The 25061-nt window shown below is 40.7% G+C and overlaps 1 long non-coding RNA gene across 1 annotated transcript; it reads left to right on the top strand.

Annotated features, from left to right (window-relative positions):
* Positions 1–19895: 19895 nt before the first annotated feature.
* On the top strand, positions 19896–21044 carry LOC122147106. The gene is made up of 3 exons (XR_006161424.1): positions 19896–20065; positions 20142–20297; positions 20426–21044. It is a non-coding gene; the product is annotated as an uncharacterized LOC122147106 (long non-coding RNA).
* The last annotated feature ends 4017 nt before the right edge of the window (positions 21045–25061 follow it).

Here is a 25061-nt window from a genome sequence, read left to right as displayed (position 1 = left end):
GGCACCTCATTTGTGGTATTGCCAGCCCAAGACTCGAACAAGCCACGACTTCCCCTGTAAGGTACAAGGCAACAAAATGCAATTAGCATCTAACCAGAAGTGCAATAAGCAGTAAGTACAGGATATACAGTGTCTACAATATGTTACAAATGTACAATAAATATACAGATAAGGCAGTACTATGGACATAATATACAGAATTTTTAAATACTGTGAGCATGATATACAGATAGGTGTACTATGAACATACTTAGGGTGACCATATGCGCCGTTCATACGGGACACATACCGGCCAGGATTTTAATATTGCCTAAAACATCCAAAGCATTTTGACCAATAACATGCAGGTATTATACATAATCGACCAATCGTAGGGCTGCGCATGAGAAGGTGAGATCTACAGGGAACAATCAAAGCAATGCAAATATGCGCACGTGTTTGTTCGTTCATTTGACTTGAAGCATCGCTGCTCAAAAAAAAAAAAAAAAACAGCAAAGTAGGTGCGAGAGTGATCCGAAAGCATAAGGAGCTGTCTGCTCATGAATGTCGCACAATGATCGACCTGCAAACAGCCAAAACCTGGATATTTTAGGCAATATTAAAATCCTGGCCGGGACGTGTCCCGTATGAATGGCGCATATGGTCACCCTAAACATACTAAACAGATGGATTTTGTAATAAGTGTATGTACACTATAAGCAGAAACTATGAACATATGAACATCATTTACACTAGTGCAATGGACAGTAAAAAAAAGTGCATAGAAAATTCAGTGGGCAGAATTCAGTAAGGAGACAGCTGTAGGGAAAAAGCTGTTCCAGAGTTTCCAGAGTCTGCTGGTCCTTGTCCGGAGGCTCCTGAAGCGCCTCCCGGAGGGCAGGAGGATAAACAGTCTATGGTCAGAGTGAGATGAGTCCTTAAGAATGCTGCGAACTCGACGTAGACAGCATTTTTCTCTGGATGTCCTCAATAGCAGGAAGTGGTGTCCCTGTGATGCATTGGGCGGTTTTCACCACCCTCTGCAGTGCCTTGCAGTCAGCAGCTGAGCAGTTTGCATACCATACTGTGATACAATGGATCAGGATGCTCTCGATCGCACACTGGTAAAAGTTCACCAGTATGGCTGAAGTTGGTTTGTTCTTCTTGACCAGGCTGGAGGTGTTTGTGGTCCAGGACAGGTCCTCCGAGATGGCGGTTCCCAGGAATTTGAAGCTGGAGACACGTTCAACAACCATCCCGTTAATGTGGATGGGGTAATGCATGCTTCCTTTCTTCTTCCTGAAGTCCACAATGAGCTCCTTTGTCTTGCTGGTGTTAAGGAGTAAGTTGTTGTCAGCGCACCATGAGGCCAGGTGCTGTAGTACCTCCTCCCTATAGGCAGTCTCATCGTTGTCTCTGATGAGGCCAATCACTGTGGTGTCATCTGCAAACTTAATGATGGAGTTGGATCCATGCACAGGCTTGGAGTCGTGGGTGTAGAGGGAGTAGAAAAATGGGCTCAGCACACAGCCCTGTGGTACGCCGGTGTTGAGTGTGATGGTGGTGGAGCAGGTGTGGCATGACCTAACATGCTGAGGTCTGTTGGTCAGAAAGTCCATAATCCAGTTGCAGAGGGAAGTGTTAATGTCCAGGTCTCCAAATTTTTGTGGTCAGCTTGGTGGGAATGACAGTGTTAAATGCTGAGCTGAAGTCAACAAACAACATCTGTACATATGTGTTGTTATTGTCCAAGTGTGTGAGTACAGAGTGCAGCACTGTGCATACTGCATCCTCTGTGCTCCTATTGCTACGGTAGGCAAATTGGTGTGGGTCCAGTGTGGTTGGGAGGCCGTCCTTGAGGTGTGCTAGGACCAGCCACTCAAAGCACTTCATAACGATAGGTGTGAGTGCTACAGGGCGGTAGTCATTCAGGCACATCGGGGAGGAGTGTTTTGGCACTGGCACGATAGATGTGGACTTAAAGCATGTTGGCATAGTTGCTTGGGCGAGGGACAGGTTGAAAATATCTGTGAAGACCCCTGCAAGCTGCTCTGCACATGCCCTAAGCACACGTCCAGGAATGCCGTCTGGGCCAGCAGCCTTGCGTGCGTTGATCTGGCTCAATGCAGTGTAGACATCTGTGGAGGTGAGTTTGAGGGGTTGGTGGTTTGCTGAGAGTGTGATCTTGGTGGCCGTCTCCTTGCTGTCACTGTTGAAGCGAGCATAAAAGTAATTTAGCTTGTTAAGGAAGGAGACATCTGTGACTGTTGGAGTGGAGTTGCTTGGCTTGTAGTAACTGATGGCCTGGATGCCCTGCCACATGCGTCGGGGGTTAGAGTTTTTTTTGAAAAGTGTTTCCTTTAACCTTTAGCTTGTGGCAGTACTTGGCCTTTTTGATGCCCCTCCTCAGGTTAGCCCTGGATTTGCTGTAGGCCTGAGCATCATCTGATCTGAAGGCAGTGTTGCGGGCTTTGCACCTCCTTGTTCATCCATGGCTTCTGATTAGGGTACATTGTGATCTGTTTTTCTGTTGTAACACTGTCAATGGTGGTGTTGATGTAATCCAATACAGAGGAGGTCTAGATATCAATGTCCGTGTGAGAGACACAGGCAGCCTGAGAAGCAAACATACTCCAGTCTGTGTATTGAAACCTGTCCTGAAGTAAAGAGTCTACTCCAGTTGGCCACACTTTGATGGTCCTCACTGATGGCTTCACACGGTTGATGAGGGGTGAAAACTTAGGGGTGACAAACAAAAAAAGATGATCAGACTGTCCCAGGTGGGGGAGGGGGGGGTCGCAATGTAAGCTCCATCAATGTTTGTGTAAACATGATCCAACAATTTGTCTCCTCTAGTGTGGAAGGAAACATGCTGATGGAATTTGGGGAGCACGGTCTTTAAGTTGGAGTGATTAAAATCACCCACGACAATAAAAGCAGCCTCCAGGTGAGCAGTCTGTTGTTTACTAATGGCTGCATGCAGTTTGTTTATAGCAAGCTTGGCATTAGCATCCGGTGGAATACAGACTGCAGTTATGATGGTGGAAGTGAACTCCCGCGGCAGATAAAAAGGTCTACACTTAACCATGAGAAACTCTAGGTTAGCTGAGCAGTGTCTCCCAACAATGACAGTGTTTGTACACCAAGCTTTGTTAACATAAATGCACAATCCGCCGCCTCTTGTCTTGCCGGAGTCAAATATATTACAAAATAGTTGTGTACTGTACATACAGTAATGGAGATATTGGCACTTACAACTTTCACCTGTAGTAAATCGTTCTGTCCACTAGGAATGCACTGCAACCTTTGGAACATAACAAAACACTTTTGGTGATTTACAGTAATTGTTTTCTAAGAATAATTATGTACTGTTTATACAGTAAGGGGGATACTGTCAAACATTAGTCAGTAATAAATCAGTCTGGCAACTAGGAATGTACTACAACCTTTGGAACTAAAAAAAAAAACCCTCTTGGTGAATTACAGTAATTGTTTTCTAAGAATAATTATGTACTGTATGTACAGTAAGAGTGATATTGGCAACATTTCCTCTTTCACCAAGGCTCTTCTCCCCCGATAGCTCAGTTTGGCCGGATGGCCAGCTCTAGGAAGGGTTCTGGTCGTCCCAAACGTCTTCCATTTAAGGAATATGGAGGCCACTGTGCTCTTAGGAACCTTAAATGCAGCAGAATTTTTTTTTGTAAACTTGGCCAGATCTGTGCCTTGCCACAATTCTGTCTCTGAGCTCTTCAGGCAGCTAACTAAAATTACAAACTAAGAAAAAGTATGTGGCGATGTGGCTGTGGAGAAAACTGTGGCTGGCAGAGAGAGTAAGAGGGTCCGCCTCCTTACACTTTATAGCCTCGTCTCCCCAGCTCAACCAATAAGAAACTAGAGAAGACAAAAGAAAAAAGACAATATGAACACTGTTTATTTGAGGACTCTGGGCCGGGGTGTACGCGAGGTATGCGTAACACCCCCACCCCAAGATGGTGAAAGGTGAATCAAAAAAGAAAGCAATGAATCACCATGTGATAACACATGACAACGCATCTGCCAGAACATTATTTATGCCTGCTACAAGTTTTATTTTTAGATTAAAAGCTTTGACAAACAAAGCCCATCTCATTAGGCGCTGAATGGAATTGCGCATTTAATTAATAAAAATGAGAGGATTTTATAAACTGTAACCGGACGCGAGGAGGAGCCAATATAAACATCAAAATTATTAAGGGCCAAAATTAGAGCGAAAGCCTCTATTTCAGGTCATTGAGTATGACTTTTGATGTTTTTGAAACTTTTTAGAAAAAATAGCACACAGGGTGCTCGAGGCCATCAGGCCCATCCTGAAACAAAACAGCACCTGCTCCCGCATCACTAGCTAGTTTAAAAGCACGGTCATACACTGGGGCAGCAAGGACAGGTGCGTGTGTAATGGATTAAGAAAATGCCATTTATGAGTTTACTATTTGTGTGTACCGTATTTTTTATTATTATTATTATTATTATTATTATTTATTACTGTAACAAAATGAGAACTTTTCTAATTAAGGTAAAACAGTATATCTTTGTGTGCATTGTACCACCATGCCAATAGATGGCGCAATGGGCACTTGTGAAAGACGCAACAGATTTACTTCTCCCTAGTTTGCGGGCTCAGTAATAAACTGACTGCCACTGTAGAAAGAGTGTCCTCTCTTGTTTTTCACAGGTATGAATATATTTCATTAAAATTTTCACTTGTTTGAATCTTAATGTGCAATACAAAGAGTTTGAGTAAATTTAGATTCATGTTGATTGAGATTAGAAAAATGTTTTATCAGAATCTGAGTCTAGGCCATATATTATATTATTTGAGTGTTTTAAGAATTATGTCTCTCTGTGTATGTTGTAGCCTATTCTCGGTTCAGTTGCCATTTTGAGTGTTTCAGCGTGTGCATATGCATGAGTTAAATGGAATACAAGAAAATAATTATATCAAATTAATATTTGAATACTATTTGAATACTGTGTTGAATATATATATATATATATACAGTGGGTACGGAAAGTATTCAGACCACCTTAAATTGCACTCTTTGTTTTTTTGCAGCCATTTGCTAAAATCATTTAAGTTCATGTTTTTTCCTCATTTTTCCTCCTTTTTTTTTTTTTTTTTTTGTTTTTTTTTTTTTTTTTTTTGTTTTTTTTTTTTTTTTGTTTTTTTTTTTTTTTTTTTTTTTTTTTTTTTTTTTTTTTTTAACACAGTTCCCCCAGATAATGTGACCCCATATTGACAGAAAAACACAGAATTGTTGACATTTTTTCACATTTATTAAAAAAGAAAAACTGAAATATCACATTGTCCGAAGTATTCAGACCCTTTGCTGTGACACTCATATATTTAACTCAGGTGCTGTCCATTTCTTCTGATCATCCTTGAGATGGTTCTAACACCTTCATTTGAGTCCAGCTGTATTTGATTATACTGAGTGAACTTGATTAGGAAAGCTACACACCTGTCTATATAAGACCTTACAGCTCACAGTGCAAATGAGAATCATGAGGTCAAAGGAACTGCCTGAAGAGCTCAGAGACAGAATAATGGCAAGGCACAGATCTGGCTAAGGTTACAAAAAAATTTCTGCTGCACTTAAGGTTCCTAAGAGCACAGTGGCCTCCATAATTCTTAAATGGAAGACGTTTGGGATGACCAGAACCCTTCCTAGAGCTGGCCGTCCGGCCAAACTGAGCTATCGGGGGAGAAAAGCCTTGGTGAGAGAGGTAAAGAAGAACCCAAAGATCACTGTGGCTGAGCTCCAGAGATGCAGTCGGAGATAGGAGAAAGTTGTAGAAAGTCAACCATCACTGCAGCCCTCCACCAGTCAGGGCTTTATGGCAGAGTGGCCTGATGGAAGCCTCTCCTCAGTGCAAGACACATGAAAAGACACCTGAAGGACTCCAAGATGGTGAGAAATAAGATTCTCTGGTCTGATAAGAAAAAAAAAAACTTTTTGTCCTTAATTCTAAGCGGTATGTGTGGAGAAAACCAGGCACTGTTCATCACCTGTCCAATAAAGTCCCAAAAGTGAAGCATGGTGGTAGCAGCATCATGCTGTGGGGGGTGTTTTTTTCAGCTGCAGGGACAGGACGACTGCTTGTAATCGAGGGAAGATGAATGCGGCCAAGTACAGGGATATCCTGGACGAAAACCTTCTCCAGAGTGCTCAGGACCTCAGACTGGGCCGAAGGTTCACCTTCCAACAAGACAATGACTATAAGCACACAGCTAAAATAATGAAGGAGTGGCTTCACAACAACTCTGTGACTGTTCTTGAATGGCCCAGCCAGAGCCCTGACTTAAACCCAATTGGGCATCTCTGGGAGAGACCTGAAAATGGCTGTCACCAACAACGTTTACCATCCAACCTGACAGAACTGGAGAGGATCTGCAAGGAGGAATGGCAGGAGGATCCCCAAATCCAGGTGTGAAAAAACTTGTTCCATCTTTCCCCAAAAGACTCATGGCTGTAGTAGATCAAAACGGGTGCTTCTACTAAACACTGAGCAAATGGTCTGAATACTTAGGACCATGTGATATTTCAGTTTTTCTTTTTTAATAAATGTGCAAAAATGTCAAGAATTCTGTTTTTCTGTCAATATGGGGTGCTGTGTGTACCTTAATGAGGAAAAAGAATCAACTTAAAGGATTTTAGCAAATGGCTGCAATATAACAGAGTGAAAAATTTAAGGGGGTCTGAATACTTTCCGTACCCACTGTGTGTGTGTGTGTATATATATATTCTTATACGAGAATACACTATATTATGATCAAAAGGAAGGCAGATTTCAATGCATTTTTTTTTTTTTTTTTTTTTATTGTTTACCAAAGAAATGGTAATATGACAATGCATGAAACTTATCAGCCACAGGACAAGTAAAAATAAGCTTTGAAAACACTTACTAACAATTGTAACTCGTTTGTAGAAGAAACATGAGCTCACAGTATTCAACAATATATGCTATATCCCTTGAAAAATTGTGTGAACACATTAACTGAGCACTAACAGCACTAATATGCAGTGACAGAACACACTTTAATGTGTTATACAGCAAAACACAAGTGGCTTCTCATGGCAGCTTCACGCATTTCCTTACATTGTAAGCTATTTTTTCATGAGAAGTACCTATTGGATGAACTGGAATGTGTTTTTCATAGATTTAGGGTAGTTGAGATGCAGTGTGTATGCAAGTCCATACAGAATGCACATAGCTTTTGGCAAGTCCCCAATATTGTCAATCACAACTTGTCCTTCAATGATGATCTTCAATGAAGCTGGATTGAGAGAGAGAAGATGAGAGCCTTCTTGCTCAATGAGGAGGATTCCAATGTCATCAGTAATCATCATCAGAGTCCTATCAACATTAGAGCACAAACATGAAATTTCTCATTACATAACCATCAATAATGTTAAGCAATTAATTACGATTGCTGGAATTCTGTCTTCACAATGATTATTTACATTTTGGTAACATGGACTTTTAATGCAGCAACAGAAACTTCACACAAAAATGAAAATCTGCTGGTAATTTACACATCCTCAGGCCATCCAAGGTGTAGCTGATTATTAGCTGAAACTGTGGTCCTTGGTGACTGATATAAAACAGTCAATGGAAACAGTTTTTGATAGTTAAAAAAAAACATGCACGGGCAAAATAAAAGTAATACCCGTGGATACTTCTGACCATACACTGAGGTCTTACGAAGTAAAACAATTGGTCTGAGAAACATCCACAACCTCTGCAAGTGGTCCTGAGTGCATTCACAACAGTCTGGAGCATGAGTTTCCTGTCACATATAATGTATGCACAGGAGCAAACTCACACATGAGCAATCTTCCTGAAGCTGACTGCACAAGCAAATGATTTTTAATTTGTATATAGGTTGTGGGATCCAAGATAAGTACACGCAAGTACCATTTTGATGATGACCATGCAACACACAATGCATGCACTCCAGACATTTGTAAACACGCTCAGGACTGTTTGCAGGGGCTGTGGATTAAAGGTAATAATGCTGTAAATAATGTTCAGTTTCTTGCAAAAAAACTGATTGTTTTGTTTACCTCAATTTATCATCAGGAGACACAGGTATTAATTTAGTTTTGCCTGCTTGTTTTTTGTTTTTACTCCAAGTGATGGTAGCCATTGACTTTCATTAAATATATCACCAAGGACCACAGTTTCATCTAAAAATCTTTAAAGTTTAAATTTTACTTTAGTTAAATTTGTGTGAACTATACTTAAAATTGTATTTCAAAAATTAACTCTTAAAAACTTGAGTCCCAAGGGTTTGTAATGACATAAGGGTGAGCAAATGTTGGATGAACTAAAACTTTAAGCAAACAGATCACCCAAAGAGGTTAAAAGAGCTATTGTAATAATTTAATGGTTTTAGGCTTTCTCAGAGGTTTTTTTAAAAACACAGGAACTATCAATTAATGGTGAAATGATTATGTTATGTAAAATAGAGGTTACTTACAAAGAATACTATAATACTAGAATACTCTAGAAATCTGTAGGTTTGTGGCCAAGGACAATAGAAAGTCCTCTGAGCACCAGAGACATCAGTTGGCTCTTTAGTCAGTAAAATGAATCACAGATGAATAAAATGAAAGAAATTATCACAACAAAGCAGAACCAATCAAGCACAATTTTGATTGCATTACACTACCAATTGTAAACGTTTTGTGATACATTTTCAGTACTTAAGCTTTTAAAAACTATGCAATGCAAGTCTTTAACGGATATGGACCAACCATGATTTGTTGTGAAAGCTGTCAATAGATGCCCTACTTTCTCTCTCCTAGACTGAAATATCTATAAATATAATTAGAACTCCATGAACACCTAAAACAGAGAAAAAAAAGTGTTACATTTCAAGACAAACTGAAACTTTCAGCATAAACTTTTAGCATGTAATCATAACCCTTTAAGCTCAACAACTCAGTTGTAGTTACTATAAATACTAGACACGATAATATATTAAAAATACAAGCTAACTTAGCTTTAACAAAAAGTTAATTGATGCACACATGCTGATGTTAAATACTGAAGCTAAGGGCAAAGAAATGTTAATGTTACAGCTAAAATGAACATGCTAACACACTTGCTGAACTTATCTTAACTGTGAACCAAAAGAAACACAGATTTAAATATTAGTATTATAGCTAAACTGTGAACCAAAAGAAACACCGATTTAAATATTAGCATTATAGCTAAACTGTGAACCGACAGGGGAAAACCGTCGATCGGCACATTAAGACTACTTTATATTTAACTACAGTAAAGCTGTCATCAAGCCGGTCTTTTGGATAATCAATTTTCCCAGAAAGATAAAGATATAGAAGTTAACACACTCACCATTACATGCTGCTTTCCAAGTCCATCGTGTGCATCATCAGCCGGAATTTTCAAACAATCGTGCGCTTACTGCTCAAACATGTTCGAACGGGGCTCCTCCCTTTGCAAAAACTCATCATGTTAAGCTATCTCTAGTTAACATAATCACTCCATTCAACATTTCGTCTGAAAAGTTCAAACAGCTAATTATATTTAGTAATGTCAACGTTTTTTTCAAAAACAAGAAAGAATAATTAATGACTACTAGAAATGCTTATTTTAAACAAAATCCGGATTTAGAGTGTACTCTTATCAAGTCTACTAATGGATTTGTTGTTTGTTTAAATTGAATTTCACAAAATGCACTTTGAGAGTGTTGAGTTTTGAAATGTTGAATTTTTTCAGAATTTAAAGAGAAATTATTGCAGTAATAAACTGACTGCCACTGCGGAAAGACGTAAATCCTGTCCTCTCATGTTTTTCAGTTTTTTTTTCATCGATCTACAGTGCATTATGCCTATGTATCATTTGCTGCTGGCCCAGATATCCCTAGGTCTGAAATCGGTAACACATGAATCAGGAGGGCTTTAAGAGACTCAAAGGCATGCTGGTATTCTGGTGACCACTTAAAATTTGCCTCAGCCAGCCTCTGGAAGGACTGCAGTTAACTAAATGCTGAAAAGTAGCGGGCACATTGCGTACCCCAAAAGGCATGGGGGTATGATCTTTTAAATCTTTTAAATGCATCAGGGGTAACAAATGCACTAATTTCTCTAGCACACGGAGTTAAAGGCAACTGCTAATAGCCTTTAAGGAGGTCTAACTTTGTCACAAAAGCTGCTGACACCACACGGTCGAAACAGTCCTCCATGCAAGGAAGAGGATGACAGTCAGGCTCAGTGACATTGTTAACTTCATAAAGTCTGTACAAAAACGGTCAGACCCATCACATTTGATAAGAAGACAGGGCGAACTCCATGAACTTATACTAGGTTCTGCAATGCCATGTGACAACATATAGTTAACTTTGTTTTGGAGGCGCTGACGTTTTCCAGGGTTGACACAGTTTGGGTGATGTTTAATAGGCATGTTGTCACTAACGTCAATAACATACTGCAATGGTGAGAGAAAGCATGAGGAGACGTCCGCTCTTACAGCTTTCACAGTACTTTGATGACATGCACCGATCGGTCTAATCAGCGCTGCTTCAAGTCGAACACATCTAAGCAGTCTTCAGAGGAAGTTTCAAGTTGGCATGCTACAGTGTTGTCAAGTCTGTGGTTTGGGGAACCTCCATTAAAACGTGTATTTTACTGCCTGGAATACCGTTGGACCCTCCTCGAAATGTGATTGGGCTAGTTTTGAGTAGAAATTGGGTGTGAAAACCTGGCAACCCTGGCACGCCACATGCAGAAATGTTTGAAAGCCTATATAATATCAATGTACTTCAAAATGGCACATTGAAATTACTTAAGCAGTAACAGTGTTACGGTGCATTTCATTACTGAAGACTTTGACCTTAAGATAGTATGTATATGTGTTTATGTGTATTTAATTACTGAAGTATATATATATATATATATAAATAAAATAAGGTAATATAGATTCTTATTTATTTAGTTTATTTAGTTTAGTTTATTAAGTTTGGGGTGCACGAGTGCAGGGGGGGCACGGGCCATCAGCAGAAAAAGAAAAGAAATAAAACAGTAAACAGCCAAAGGACGTAACTGAGAATGGGAGATGGATCGATTTGTGAAAGGGAAGAGAAAAGCCATAGATGATGTTGCACAGACCCAGGCAGATGCTGGTCCTTCAAAACCTAAATGCAGAAAATATGACGAGGCATATCGTGCTCTCGGCTTCACTCACTGTGTCTATAGCGGACACTACAGTTGTCGTGTCGTGCCGCAACAGCTCTACTATACACTGGACGTGACAAAGTGACTGTTGCAAATCATTTTAACTTCATGTTAGTTTGTCATAAATAGAACAAGGCATCAGTTATATGTCACTGATTATAATGGGTTTTGCCATGGAGTTTAATGTCATTGGTGAGGAGGAAAGCCTGTGTGTGTCCTGTGCGGACAGCATGAAACCCACAATAAATAAACAAATGACAAAGAGAATAATAATAATAACAGCCATTTTCTCTATGCCATTTTTAAATGTTTCAAGTGATGCAGGTGTTTTTTTCCCTGTATGATTTTTTTAATTAAAAAACATTCATTTTTCATAATGTTTAGTGAAATTAGGTCTAAAGTTAACAGACAGTGTTTAAAAAAAGTGCAGTCAACATGTTTACATAGGTTTATAACAGTGACTTTGAATTACCTAAAGTAGTGTGGTAAAGCAACAGATTTGTTTTTATATTTCTGCAATCTACTTTAGTTTGTGTGATTTGTATATTAATGTTTACACCAGACTTATTTGTCAATGCTTTATGTTGTCATAATTATTCCATGCTTACAAGGTTGGAAGTACAACAAATCAGTCAATATAATACTGTTATTGTAGTTGTTTAATAAAAATGTCATTCATATCAATTCATGCATCACCTAATTTCATTGTAACATAGGCCTGGCCTCCAGAAAAGAACATTTGTTTAATCTATCTAATATTGTGTTGGTCATTGTCATGATTCGGCTACTGCCACTGTGTAGAAACGAGGAATCAAGGAGACGGAGTACTTCAACATGGAACCATCTTTATTCATCCAAATAAAGAGACATAGGAGCAAGACACACACGTAGCAGGGATAACTACGGTGCCTGTGAGAGGACATGGTCGGTTCACTTAGTTTTGTCATGGCCACGACATAACTTGTGGGAACGTGATAATATGTCATGGCCATGAAATATTAATTCGTGGGGACGTCATATTAACTCGTGGGAACGTCTTATGTCGTGGCCACGAGATCATTTTGTCGAGGTAACGACATCCTTATGTCGTGGCCTCGAGATGTTATGTTGAGGTAACGACATCCGTTTCTTGTGGCCACGACTTCTTATGTTGAGTGAACAACATGTTTTTCTCGTGGCCACGAGTTTAATGCATAAACAAACCTGTGTGACCATAGTGTAACGGTGGTACCCTAACTATTGGAAATTAATTTAAAAGTTAATTTCTCAAAATAATCTTCAATTCGGGCGCCAGGCAGACTTAAATCCACCATTTACACACACATAGATGTCAATGTAATGAAACACAACACACAAAAAAAAAACTCAATTTCATCAAACTGTAATGTGCAATATCAAGATGAAAAAACACTTTTACAGAAAATCAAATGCATATACACAAATCAACTCCTGTGATGTGGTGCATCAGGTACCAGAAATTATTAGTCCATGGGGTAAAGAGTTTGTTTCTCAAAAATAAAAATAAAAATTAGCAAAACACTTCAATAATTTCAATAATCAAACAGACAAAATCAAAATATTCAAAAAACAGTTCAGAATCAAAGATTTAAATCACCAAAAAAAATTTGGGTTACCCCAAAAAGAAAACAAAATAGATAAAGCTTTAAAGGCAAAGGAGAATGTGTGTGTGTGTGTGTGTGTGTGTGTGTGTGTGTGTGCGTATATTCTTGAATTGTGTGTGCATAATGATGCGGGAGATTTTGGAAGTTTTAAAGTGCGTCGTTGGTAATGAATACCTGAGTTGAGTTGAGTTGAGCTGAGTTGAGTTGAGTTGAGACTCGGCAGTTTTATGAATCAACACGCTCTGCTATGGACATCGGTGAGGCAATACGACAGGATAGCGATTAATCCTCTTTGTCCGTCGAAATCGAAAACCCAAGGCAGAATGCCAGTGCGTGGACCCACTCACGCTCCACAGTAGAGGTCTTCACAGTGCACCCGAGACCCGTCGACCCGATCCAGGACCCGTACGGGTTGGGGTCTATATTTTAAATAATCAGCCGGGTCCAGGTCGGGTCCGAATCTATTACTAAGGGTCCTGGGTCTGTTTAACATTGTGTGTAATACCCGTGCGATCGGAGTCATCGGACTCGGAGAACACCCGGCCGTGATCAGACACTGCTTGTGTTTTTTGTAACTTGCAACTTGTAAAATTAGGAAAAGAAAAGCGTGAGAAAAAAAAAGGCGATCTCTCTCTCTCTCTGCCGTTAATGCAGTTAATGCAAGTGCACGCACGGTAATAATGCTTGCAGACTTGAAACTCTCATATTTAATATATTTCAAATCAACAACAAAATCTGAGGTGAACTGTCAAATGAATGTTTTCTATGACGCTCAAATTGCGTTAAAAAGCATATTTTAGGTTGATCCAGCTAGCACGCATGTGCAGTCTCAAGCGCGTGTCATGTTTCTATGGCAACCAGTGAGGGAGATCGCCAAACCGCGCTTTACATTTTCTCCCATTTTTATAATAATATAAATGAACCGTTTAATCTTAAAGTTTTAGTGGTCAGATTCAGACTCGACGCAGAGCAGAGAGCACAGAGATGATAGCAAATAAATAACGTCAGCGGCCATGGCACTGAACGAGCAGTCTTTATTATAGTTCAAAAGGGCAAACAGTCGAAGTTATTATGCGAGTTAACTCGAGTCAGAATGTAACGTTACATGTGCACAGTTGCATTTGTCATCCGTCACTGTGACATCAAGTGGACTTTTGAAGCTGAAATAATGAGTGGATTAAGCTTGGACTTGGAATAACGAGAGGAATAACATGGATAATAAACATGGATTGTAATGCATCACAGGCAGTCAGGTACAAGGAAGAGAGACTACGGCTCCTTTAATTAGGTAAGACAAAAAGTTGTATTTTTCGCAACAGGTTTATTGACTTGTAATAGCAATTTAAGATGGAATATGTGACAATCGGGTTCAGTCGGGTCTGTGTCTGTTTTTGCAAAACTGGCATGTACATAATTTAAACAGCCCGCAAACTCGGCAGCCGGCCTGCCCTCTCACTGCAACTCAACACGTCACTATTTCCCCTCGCTTCTCCTTCCACTTCCTCTTTTATTCATCTATTTCCACAAATAATCCTTCACACCTTTCTCCTGATTGGCTCTTACATTTGATATATTTAAAAACAGTGCGGTTTATTCCAAAACCGTCACAATAGCAACCCGGGATTATCAGAGATGTTTTCATTATAATATTTTATTTTGAATTAAGAAATTATTAAATTATTATAGAAAATATTTTATTATTAAATTATTATATTAACCATATGCCTTGGCTACTGGACTTTATTACGTGCCAGTGACGGCTATGGTGGTGCTTGACGGGGCTATAACTAGTTTAATTTGTAAATGAATACACAACAGGCTTATTTATCATTTATCTGACAATTATGCCAATAAAGTTTTGACGTGATGTGATGATAAATGAGCGTGTTGTGTTTTCATTTACAAATGAATCTATTTATTCATTCATTATAACAATTATTCATTCTATTTATTATTTATTCATGATAAACTTCATTTGAATGCTGACTATCACACGCAATAACGTCCCGTAGCCAAGGCATATGGTTATTATGATAATTTAATAATGAAATATTTTCTATAATAAATAATATAATAATTTCGTAATTCAAAATAAAATATTAATGAATACTCTGATAATCCCGGGTTGCTATGGTCACGCAGGGTTGCTATGGTCACGACTTCTTATGTTCCCTCAACATAAGAAGTCGTGGCCACAAGAAATGGATGTCGTTCCCTCAACATAACATCTCGGGACCACGACATAAGGATGTCGTTACCTCGACAAAATGATCTCGTGGCCACGACATAATAAGACGTTCCCACAAATGAATATTTCGTGGTCATGACATATTATCACGTTCCCACGAGTTATTATGTCGTGGCCACGACAAAACTAAGTGAACCGACCATGTCCTCTCACGGGCACCGTAGATAACAGACATAAAACAGTAGATGAAAAAAACTAGGAATGGGACTCACTATAAATACACAGGACTGATGAGGGGAAGGCGAGGAACACCTGGAACTAATGGAAACACATAGGAAACACCTGGGATTAAATCAATGACGCGGGAGACAGAAACTGGGTAACAGGGAGAAAAACAAACACAAAACATGGAACAGAGTTTAACATTACTCCCCCCTCCCGGAAGGGGCAACCTCGCGCTACACAACATCCAATGTTGATGAATATTAGATAATCTGGATGTGGAATGAGTGTAATTACGGGGTAGTGGGTCTTACTTGTTGTACCCGTTCTGGGGACCATGACAGATCTGGGGACTCAGGCGGCCATGGCGGATCCGGGGACTCAGGAGGCCATGGCGGAGCAGGAAGTTCAGGAGGCCATGGCCCCAGCCCCCGCCACAGCCTCTACGGCTGGCTCGGCCATGGATATATGCCCCCCCCCCCCAATAAAATTCCATGGGGAAAACTAGGCATCTTGATGGAGCGGGCACTTGAGGGCGCTCTGGAGGAGCGGCCACTTGAGCGAGCACTGGAGCTAACTGGAGATCTGTTGCCCTTCCTGGTTGGAACTGGGGATCTGGAGCCCTCCCTGGGCTAAACAGGGAATCAGGAGCCCTCCCTGGGCTTAACGGGGAATCAGGAGCCCACCTCAGGCTAAACTCGGGAACAGGAGCCCATCCGGGGCTATACTCGGGATCAGGAGCCTATCCTGGGCTTAACTCGGGAACAGGAGCCCATCCTGTTTGTTATAAGATTGTGTTGTGTGGTTTGGTTTCTGTTTATTGTGCTCATTTCCCTCTGTGTTTTTATTTCCACTTTTACCTACTTTTGCTTTCTCTTTTTACACACATAACCTCTGCACTAATCACTTACGATCAAAGGAACACTTTTGGACATTGGATACCGCTTCACTAACCTGTTTCAGGACACTTTATCCTCCAACCCATTGTGGCCATCTGAGATTCTCCGGAACACCGAGATGAACAATAGCCACCTGAATAACCACCCGAGGCGACGGATCAAGAAACACCGCGGGAAACGTGCTGGGGTCCGCAACAGACTGAGAAAAAGAGCTCACAGTCCTCCTCTACCGAGCATTCTGCTCGCCAATGTCCAGTCTCTGGAGAATAAGATGGACGATCTTAGAGCCAGGATAAGTTTCCAACGGGACATTAGGGACTGTAACATCATTTGTTTGTCTGAAACATGGCTCACGCCCTCGGTCCCGGATGCTGCTGTAACGCCGTCTGAAAACTTCTCTGTTTTACGGATGGACAGGACAGCCGAGGCCGGTAAATCCAAAGGTGGAGGAGTGTGTTTCATGATTAACAAGAAATGGTGTGACCCCAGGAATATCTCCACTCTGTCGCGCTCCTGGGAGTTTTCATCGATCATCGTTACTGCTGTCTACATCCCACCACAAGCTGACACCGGTTTGGCTTTGTCCGAGCTTCACAATGTGCTCAGCGGCAACATCAACAAACATCCTGACGCTGCTGTTATCATCGCTGGGGACTTTAACAAAGCCAACCTCAGGCAGGTTATGCCTAATTTTTAGCAACATGTATCCTGTCCAACCAGAGGACCGAATACACTGGATCATTGCTACACTCAGTTTAAGCATGCCTACAAAGCTCGCTCACTACCGGCTTTCGGCAAATCGGACCATGCCGCCATTTTCCTCACACCGGAATATAACATGTTTCGGGCAAGTTCATCTGACGTCAGCGAGTTCACGGATGTAGCATTAAGCTTTGTAAACACGCTAGCCGAACAAGCTACGGATAAAATATCTATAAGGACCTTCTCTAATCAGAAACCTTGGGTGGACAGTACAATCCGTGCAGCAGTAAACAAACGCACTGCTGCTTACAACGCCGGTCTTTTGTCGGGAAACATGAGTGAGTACAAAGCATCGTGCTATGCTCTCCGACGCGCAGTAAGAGCCGCCAAACTCCGATACAGGGAACGAATAGAGTCACATTTCCAGCTCAATGACTCCCGACGCATGTGTCAAGGACTAAGAACCATCTGTGCCTTTGGAAATAAATCCTCTGCAGAGGTGAGAGCAGATCCGTCGCTGGCTGACGAGCTAAACACTTTCTAACGGCCGCTTTGAAAGCAATCTGAGCAGCGCGAGTCTGCCGATCAGCGCGTCAGGAAGCAGCAGTCAGAGCAGCGATAATCATGTAATCACCGTGTCTGAGGACGAGGTTCGGAGGGCTCTAAAGCGAGTGAATGTCAGGAAAGCAGCCGGACCTGATGGGATTTCTGGCCATATTCTGCGGTCCTGTGCTGATCAGCTTGCTGGTTTGTTTACATCCATTTTAAACGAGTCTCTTGCTACATCGGTGGTTCCCACCTCCTTCAAAAAAAATCTGTCATCATCCCTGTGCCTAAGAACAATAACCCCTCTTGCCTGAATGACTATCGTCCAGTTGCCCTCACATCAATAGTCATGAAGGTCTTTGAGGGACTGGTTAAAAACTTCATCTGCTCCTCCATCCCGGATACTTTGGGACCCTCTTCAGGTTGCTTATCGCCCCAACAGATCCACTGATGATGCCATCTCTCACATCCTGCACTCTTCTCTCACACACATTGACAGCAATAACAGGAACTATGTAAGGCTGCTATTTATCGACTATAGCTCAGCTTTCAATACTATAGTCCCCATCACGCTAGCTTCTAAACTCATGGACCTCGGCCTGAATTCTTCACTATGCAACTGGATTCTTGATTTCCTCACCGGCAGACCTCAAGTGGTGAAAGTAGGCCAGTTCACCTCTAACTCCATCACCCTGAACGTAGGAGCTCCACAGGGCTGTGTCCTGAGTCCCCTGCTCTACTCTCTCTACACACATGACTGCGTGTCTTCCCACAGCTCCACATCTATTATTAAATTTGCTGATGATACTGTGGTTCTGGGCCTCATTTCCAACAATAATGAGACCGCATACTTGGATGAGGTAGAGAAATTAACATCATGGTGCCAGGACAATTGTCTCTCTCTGAATGTGAGCAAAACTAAAGAGCTGATTGTTGACTTCAGGAAGAGACAGCAGCAGCCCTATACTCCTCTTATGATCAGCGGGACCCCTGTGGAGAGGGTGAGCAGCTTCAAGTACCTCGGTGTAAACATCTCTGAGGACCTGACTTGGACTACACACATTCAAACTCAGGTTAATAAAGCCAGGCAAAGACTGTACCATCTGAGACAGCTGAGAAAATTCAGGGTTTCACCTGCAATCCTGAAAACTTTCTATTCAGGGGCCATAGAAAGCGTATTGACTCAGTGTATATCAGTGTGGTATGGGAACAGCTCCAGTCATGACTGCAAAGCCCTGCAGAGAGTTGTGCGCTTAGCTGAGCTCATCTCAGGGTCTGCTCTCCCCTCTCTGCAGGACATCTACCTCAAACGCTGCAAAAGCAGAGCTGTTAAAATAATCAAGAACTCCATTCACCCCAGTAACCATCTTTTCACTTTGCTGCCATCTGGTAAGCGTTTCCGTAGCCTGATGTCAAAAACTGAGAGACTTAGGAGGAGTTTCTTCCCCCAGGCCATCAGGCTCCTAAACTCAAAACCAGCCTCCTAACATCTTCATGTCTCCACTTAATATTCACTTTATCAGTAAGATATTCATCATTCACTACCTCACATTGACATACTGAAAGTGTCAACCTGTTTGCACATTTGCCTCTTGTACTGTACATTCCTGTGTATCTTAATATTTAAGACTACAGTTTACTTTCATGCACATTATTTTCCACTATATATTTAATTCTACAGTATACATCTTTTTTTATATGTTATTCTTATATTTTTATTGCTTACTTTTATTTCATTCTTCATATTTAGGTATATTTTCATCTGTGTTGTATTCTTTAATAATTGCACTGTCCATGGAGCGGACCTGACTCACATTTCACTGCTGGTTATATATGCTCTATATAATTGTGTATGTGACAAATAAAAAATCTTGAATCTTGAATCTTGAATCCTGGGCTGAACTGGGAATCGGGAGCCCTTCCTGGGCTTAACTCGGGAACAGGAGGCCATCCTGGGCTTTACTCGGGAACAGGAGCCCTTCCTGGGCTTGACTGGGGATCGGGAGCCCTTCCTGGGCTTGACTGGGGATCGGGAGCCCTTCCTGAGCTTTGCTCTGGGGCTAGGCCGACACCCTTCTCTGGAAGACGCTTTCGAGGAGCAGGCACTGGAGTAAGCTTTGGCAGGCTTGCCACATTAATGTCCGCTGGGCTTGTCATATCAATGTTTGTTGGGCTTGCCACATTAATGTTCATTCGGCTTGCCATATTAATGTTCGTTCTGCTTGCTATATTAACGGCCGGTGAACTTGGGTGAGTCGCAGACAGCAGCGGGCCAGTGTTCTGTTCTGCCAGTCTCTTTATTTGGATGAATAAAGAGACATAGGAGCAAGACATACACGTAGCAGAGAGAACAGATGTAAAACAGCAGACGAAGAAGCTAGAAATGGGACTCACTATAAAAACACAGGACTGATGATGGGAAGACGAGGAACACCTGGAACTAATGGAAACTCATAGGAAACACCTGGGATTAAATCAGTGATGCGGGAGACAGAAACTTGGTCACAGGGAGAAAAACAAACACAAAACATGGAACAGAGTCTAACAGTCCATGATTTCCACAGCTCGCCTTTGATGAATAATACAGAACACAAAAAGCTTTAAAAAATAATCACTTATTAAATCACAATTGCAATATTGGTTTCCAAGATCGTTCAGCCCTATTTGGTAAGCATCTCAGACTTCTTTAAATGCCCTTGAACTGTAGCAACGGAATGACTCTCAATGTCACAACCAATTTCAGGAGCAGATAGTAACTCACAGGCCAGGACAGTTTCAGCACCGAATGGTGATACAGAAGGATCACGTACCTGCAAAGCGCTAGACAGAGGCGAACACACAGTTGGAGAACACTCAGCATTGGACAAGGCCAGGACTGTGTTTACATCACCAGAGCTGGGTTTGATCAACTGCTCACGATCATAGTAAAGTTTAATCATATTGATATGGCAAAGTCTGCTACGACGGGCACTGTCAGGAGTAGCTACAATATAATCCCTGTCACTGACTCTCTTTTCTATGAAATAGGAGCCACTACAACGTGCCTGAAGGCTGGACCCAGGGATAGGTAAAAACACCAGAACTTTATCCCCAGGATAAACTGTCTGACCATGGCCTTTTTATCAAACCAGTCTTTCATCTTGGACTGAGCAGCAGACAAGTTTTGTGTAGCCAATTCACAAGCATGGTATAACTTGTAACGAAAAGAGCTGACATAATCAAGCAGATTTTGCAGTTTAGACTCATTCAACCAATTCTCCCAAAGCAGTTTTAAGGGACCACACACATTATGAGCAAACACTAAATCTGTTGGGCTAAAACCAGTAGACTCCTGTACAACTTCTGTGTTGGTATCTGCCACTGCTGTAAAGAATCATTCTCAGAGTCTTGGGGTTTTGATGCCAGATTTAAAATTTTATTATCAAGAGACAATAAAAACGAGAAAGCTCTGCAGAACGATCTATCGAGTCTGTGTCTGTACTCTCTTTTATAAAGTGTTTCCTGAAGGCATGCTCATGTTCAATACATTTCATACATATGGTTATTGTTTATTAACTCTTTTACCTTTTTTGACTGTGTCTTCAGCACTTGACTAGGGGGGAGTAAAAGATCTCCCTCATTTAAGATAAAACAATGTTATAAGCATGAGCGTGCAATTGGTTCAGCACTTGCCTGTGGTTGTTACAGTTATGTAGAATCTAATAGGAATAAACATCAAAACATAAAAAAATGTAACATCACAAAAATAGCATAGCTGATCTTCAGTCCAAATCTTTTGTGCATTGTAGAGGTCTATTTTGGTTACCCTCAAAAATCATTTTCCCATCATCTTGACATCTTAGAATTTTCATTCGCTAAACTGTGACTTTGATAAGTGACCTCAATATAGGAAGTACACAGTAAAATAATAATCCTCCTATCAACACTGCAAGTCCTAAAAACATTCCCAATTTAGTTAACTATGCTCCCAATGTTTCTAACTTTAGATCAAGCCAATCTCACATTTGATTATCTTTTCCAGTATTTGCTTTATCTTCCATTCTTAGGTTTTTCAATTTGATCATAATTTCACTAATGCTCCTTCTGGACCAGTATTATTTGGTATGTAAATACAGCATTGTTCCCCAAACATAAGATATACTTTTCCTTTTTCAGTTAACAAATAATATACAGCTATTCTATTTTTTCTATATCATTCTGCTTGTTGCATCCAATTGCTCTCCTAGAAGTGTTAAGGCCTCATCAGTGTAATTAATAAATCTTTGCTGATTGTACTTTATGTAATTAATCCATTCTGTAATTTTATATTTTATTTTTGTAATTCAAATTAATATTGATTCAAATCCAAATTTAACTTCATCCCATGCTTTAAACTTGTTAGGTGTGCCTTTAGGTTGACCAATTGAATTTATATATATATATTTTTTTTTCATTTGCTCTTTTGATTCTAGTTTTTTTCTTCATTTGTTGTTGCCTCTTCTAGAGAGATATAACATTTTATGTGTCAGCATAACCCTAGTACATAATCCTGACTTTCTAGTAACCCTGGTAAGAGGCCTTATTCTAATCCACATATCCACCATATGTCTGCCAATGCAATATCAATTTAATCAAATATAGGTTGTGGGCCTTCTTTTATCTTTACATTATGCTATTTTCCATATTTTGGTGCATTTCCCTTCAAATCTTCCTACGTCAATTTTTCCCTTCTCATAACATTCAAATTTTTGATCTGCCAATAAGTATATTTTTCTTTGTGGCTTTTGTATTTTTATTTTTATTTTTTCTGTATTGGCCATTTACGGGTATGTATGCAATTATGGAATTATTTTAATCTCCAAACTGTTTTAGATAGTTCTGCTTCACCTCTTATGCTTTGCTAAATAAAAAAAAGTGTTGGGTTTTGCTCCGCTTTCCCGTTCACACACGGACGGATCATGAGAGCATTTACTGCACTAAACCCTGTGATGAGTTTAACAACTCTTGCAGTGCAGATTACAGTTCATATCTGCACCGGAGTGAGCTCGAGTTTTTATGGACATATTTCATGGACTCATTGACATCTGTAAATGAAAAATGTATACATAAATATTATTAGTGAATAATACTATAAATAATTCTATAAAATATAATGGTTATATTTCTAAAATACTTAAATTAACTTAATACTTAACAGACACAACGTGAACACACACCCGGAGCAGTGAGCATCGATTTATGCTGCGGCACCCAGGGAAGCATTTGGGGGCTCAAGGGGACCTCAGTCGTGGTATTGCCAGCCCGAGATTCGAACCCACAACCTTAGGGTAAGGAGTCAAGTCAAGTCAAGTCAAATCATCTTTATTTATATAGCGCTTTAAACAAAAAAGATTGTGTCAAAGCAACTGAACAACATTAATTAGGAAAACAGTGTGTCAATAATGCAAAATGACAGTTAAAGGCAGTTCATCATTGAATTCAGTTATGTCATCATTCAGCTCAGTTTAGTTTAAATAGTATCTGTGCAATAATTTGCAATCAAGTCAACGATATCGCTGTAAATGAAGTGTCTTGTCCCGGTGGTCGTCTGAGACAAGGTCTTTACAGGGATCTGTCTCTGGGGCTCTAGTTGTCCTGGTCTCCTCTGTCTTTCAGGGCTGTAGAGGTCCTTTCTAGGTGCTGATCCACCATCTGGGCTGGATACATACTGGATCCGGGTGACTGCAGTGACCCTCTGACTTGGATACAGACTGGATCTGGTGGCTACGGTGACCTCGGAAAACAAGAGAAACAGACTAATATGAGCGTAGATGCCATTCTTCTAATGATGTAGCAAGTACATCGGGTGTTATGGGAAGTGTTCCCAGTTCCGGTTTACCTAAATAATGCAGCCTAAAAATCCTTATACGGATTGGGATATTAGAAGTGTATTAGTATGTTATGTGTAAGCCAGGTTAAAGAGATGGGTCTTTAATCTAGATTTAAACTGCAAGAGTGTGTCTGCTTCCCGAACAATGTTAGGTAGGTTATTCCAGAGTTCGGGCGCTAAATAGGAGAAGGATCTGCCGCCCGCAGTTGACTTTGATATTCTAGGTATTATCAAATTGCCAGAGTTTTGAGAACGGAGCGGACGTAGAGGACTATAATCTAACAAGAGCTCGTTCAAATACTGAGGTGCTAAACCATTCAGGGCTTTATAAGTAATAAGCAAGATTTTAAAATCTATACGATGTTTGATAGGGAGCCAGTGCAATGTTGACAGGACCGGGCTAATATGATCATACTTCCTGGTTCTAGTACGAACTCTAGCTGCTGCATTTTAGACTAACTGGAGTTTGTTTACTAAGTGTGCAGAACAACCACCCAATAGACCATTACAATAACCTAACCTTGAGGTCATAAACGCATGGATTAACATTTCTGCATTTGACATTGAGAGCATAGGCTGTAATTTAGATATATTTCTGAGATGGAAAAATGCAGTTTTACAAATGCTAGAAACGTGGCTTTCTAAGGAAAGGTTGCTATCAAATAGCTCATCCTAACTGATGACGAAGAATTGACAGAGCAGCCATCAAGTCTTAGACAGCGTTCTAGGTTATTACATGCAGAGTTTTTAGGCCCTATAATTAACAGGAGTCAAACTCTCTAACCACTAGGCCATGACTTCCCCACGACTTCCCCTGGATTAAGTAAAAGCCACTGCCAGATTCAGATGAGGGTTAAAAAGTCAATTCTAGGAAAGTGTGGGTGATGTTGTCTACGGCTTGAGATTGTAGAATTAGATGCATTATGTATGTGATGATCATCAGATATGTTGTCAGACTCATTCTTTGCACTTTTCTGCTTCTCTGACAAAAGAATGTTAGCTTCTTGTGCTTCTCTTTTTGAACTGTCATCAGTTTGCACTTCTTGCGTCTCTGGTCTCTCCTCGTCACTTGCTCCTGAGTTGTCTTCTTGTCTGTTTCCTTCTCTTTCCACTTCTTCTTTTCAATTTTTTGGCCCACATCCGCTCCCAAGTATTTTGATCATCTCGTTAGCAGTCTCATCACTTATTCCATCTTCACCAGGGTGACTCTTTGCAAGTCGTTGCAATGGTCTTTCCCTCGTTGGTAAGGGAGGGTCGTTACTAGCATGCCCTTCATTCCTTACTTCATGCTGTGTGGAGTTGTTGAAGCTGTTTGGCGTATTTTAAGGTGAGAGATGTGAACTCAAGTGTCACTCTGTAACCGTTTTGCTGATTAATGCATGGCTGTCCCTTGAGATCATAACTGCACACTCACTGGTTCTCCTGTAAATGGAAACCTTTAGAGTTTTCTGTTGGTGATATCAAGCATGCTAATTTGCTCATCCTTCTTGGTGTGACCTGTGGAAATTTCATGTGGGTTGAGGGCTGTCTTGGCCCCTTTCTGAGCTCTCACAAATCCAGTGCTGTCATTACAATGAGTAAAGGGCTATTACCCATGTAGCGTGAACCAGACAAATTAAAGATTCGATCGGGAGCCTGGTTGAAACATGAGCCGAATTCCACAGAAAGGCAGGATGTTGTAAATCAACTCCTAGCACCACAGTCTGATAACCAAGCAGAGAACAGCTTTCAACATTAACACCATTAGAACAATTATTGACAATTTCAATTCGAAGAAGAGATTGTCTAATTTGGGGCAAGTAATCGAAGAGATGG

This window comes from Cyprinus carpio, chromosome A12 (genome assembly GCF_018340385.1).
Source record: "Cyprinus carpio isolate SPL01 chromosome A12, ASM1834038v1, whole genome shotgun sequence".
Taxonomy (NCBI): domain Eukaryota; kingdom Metazoa; phylum Chordata; class Actinopteri; order Cypriniformes; family Cyprinidae; genus Cyprinus; species Cyprinus carpio.
The sequence above is the reverse complement of the archived record's forward strand: the minus strand, read 5'-3'. Positions and strand labels throughout refer to the sequence as shown.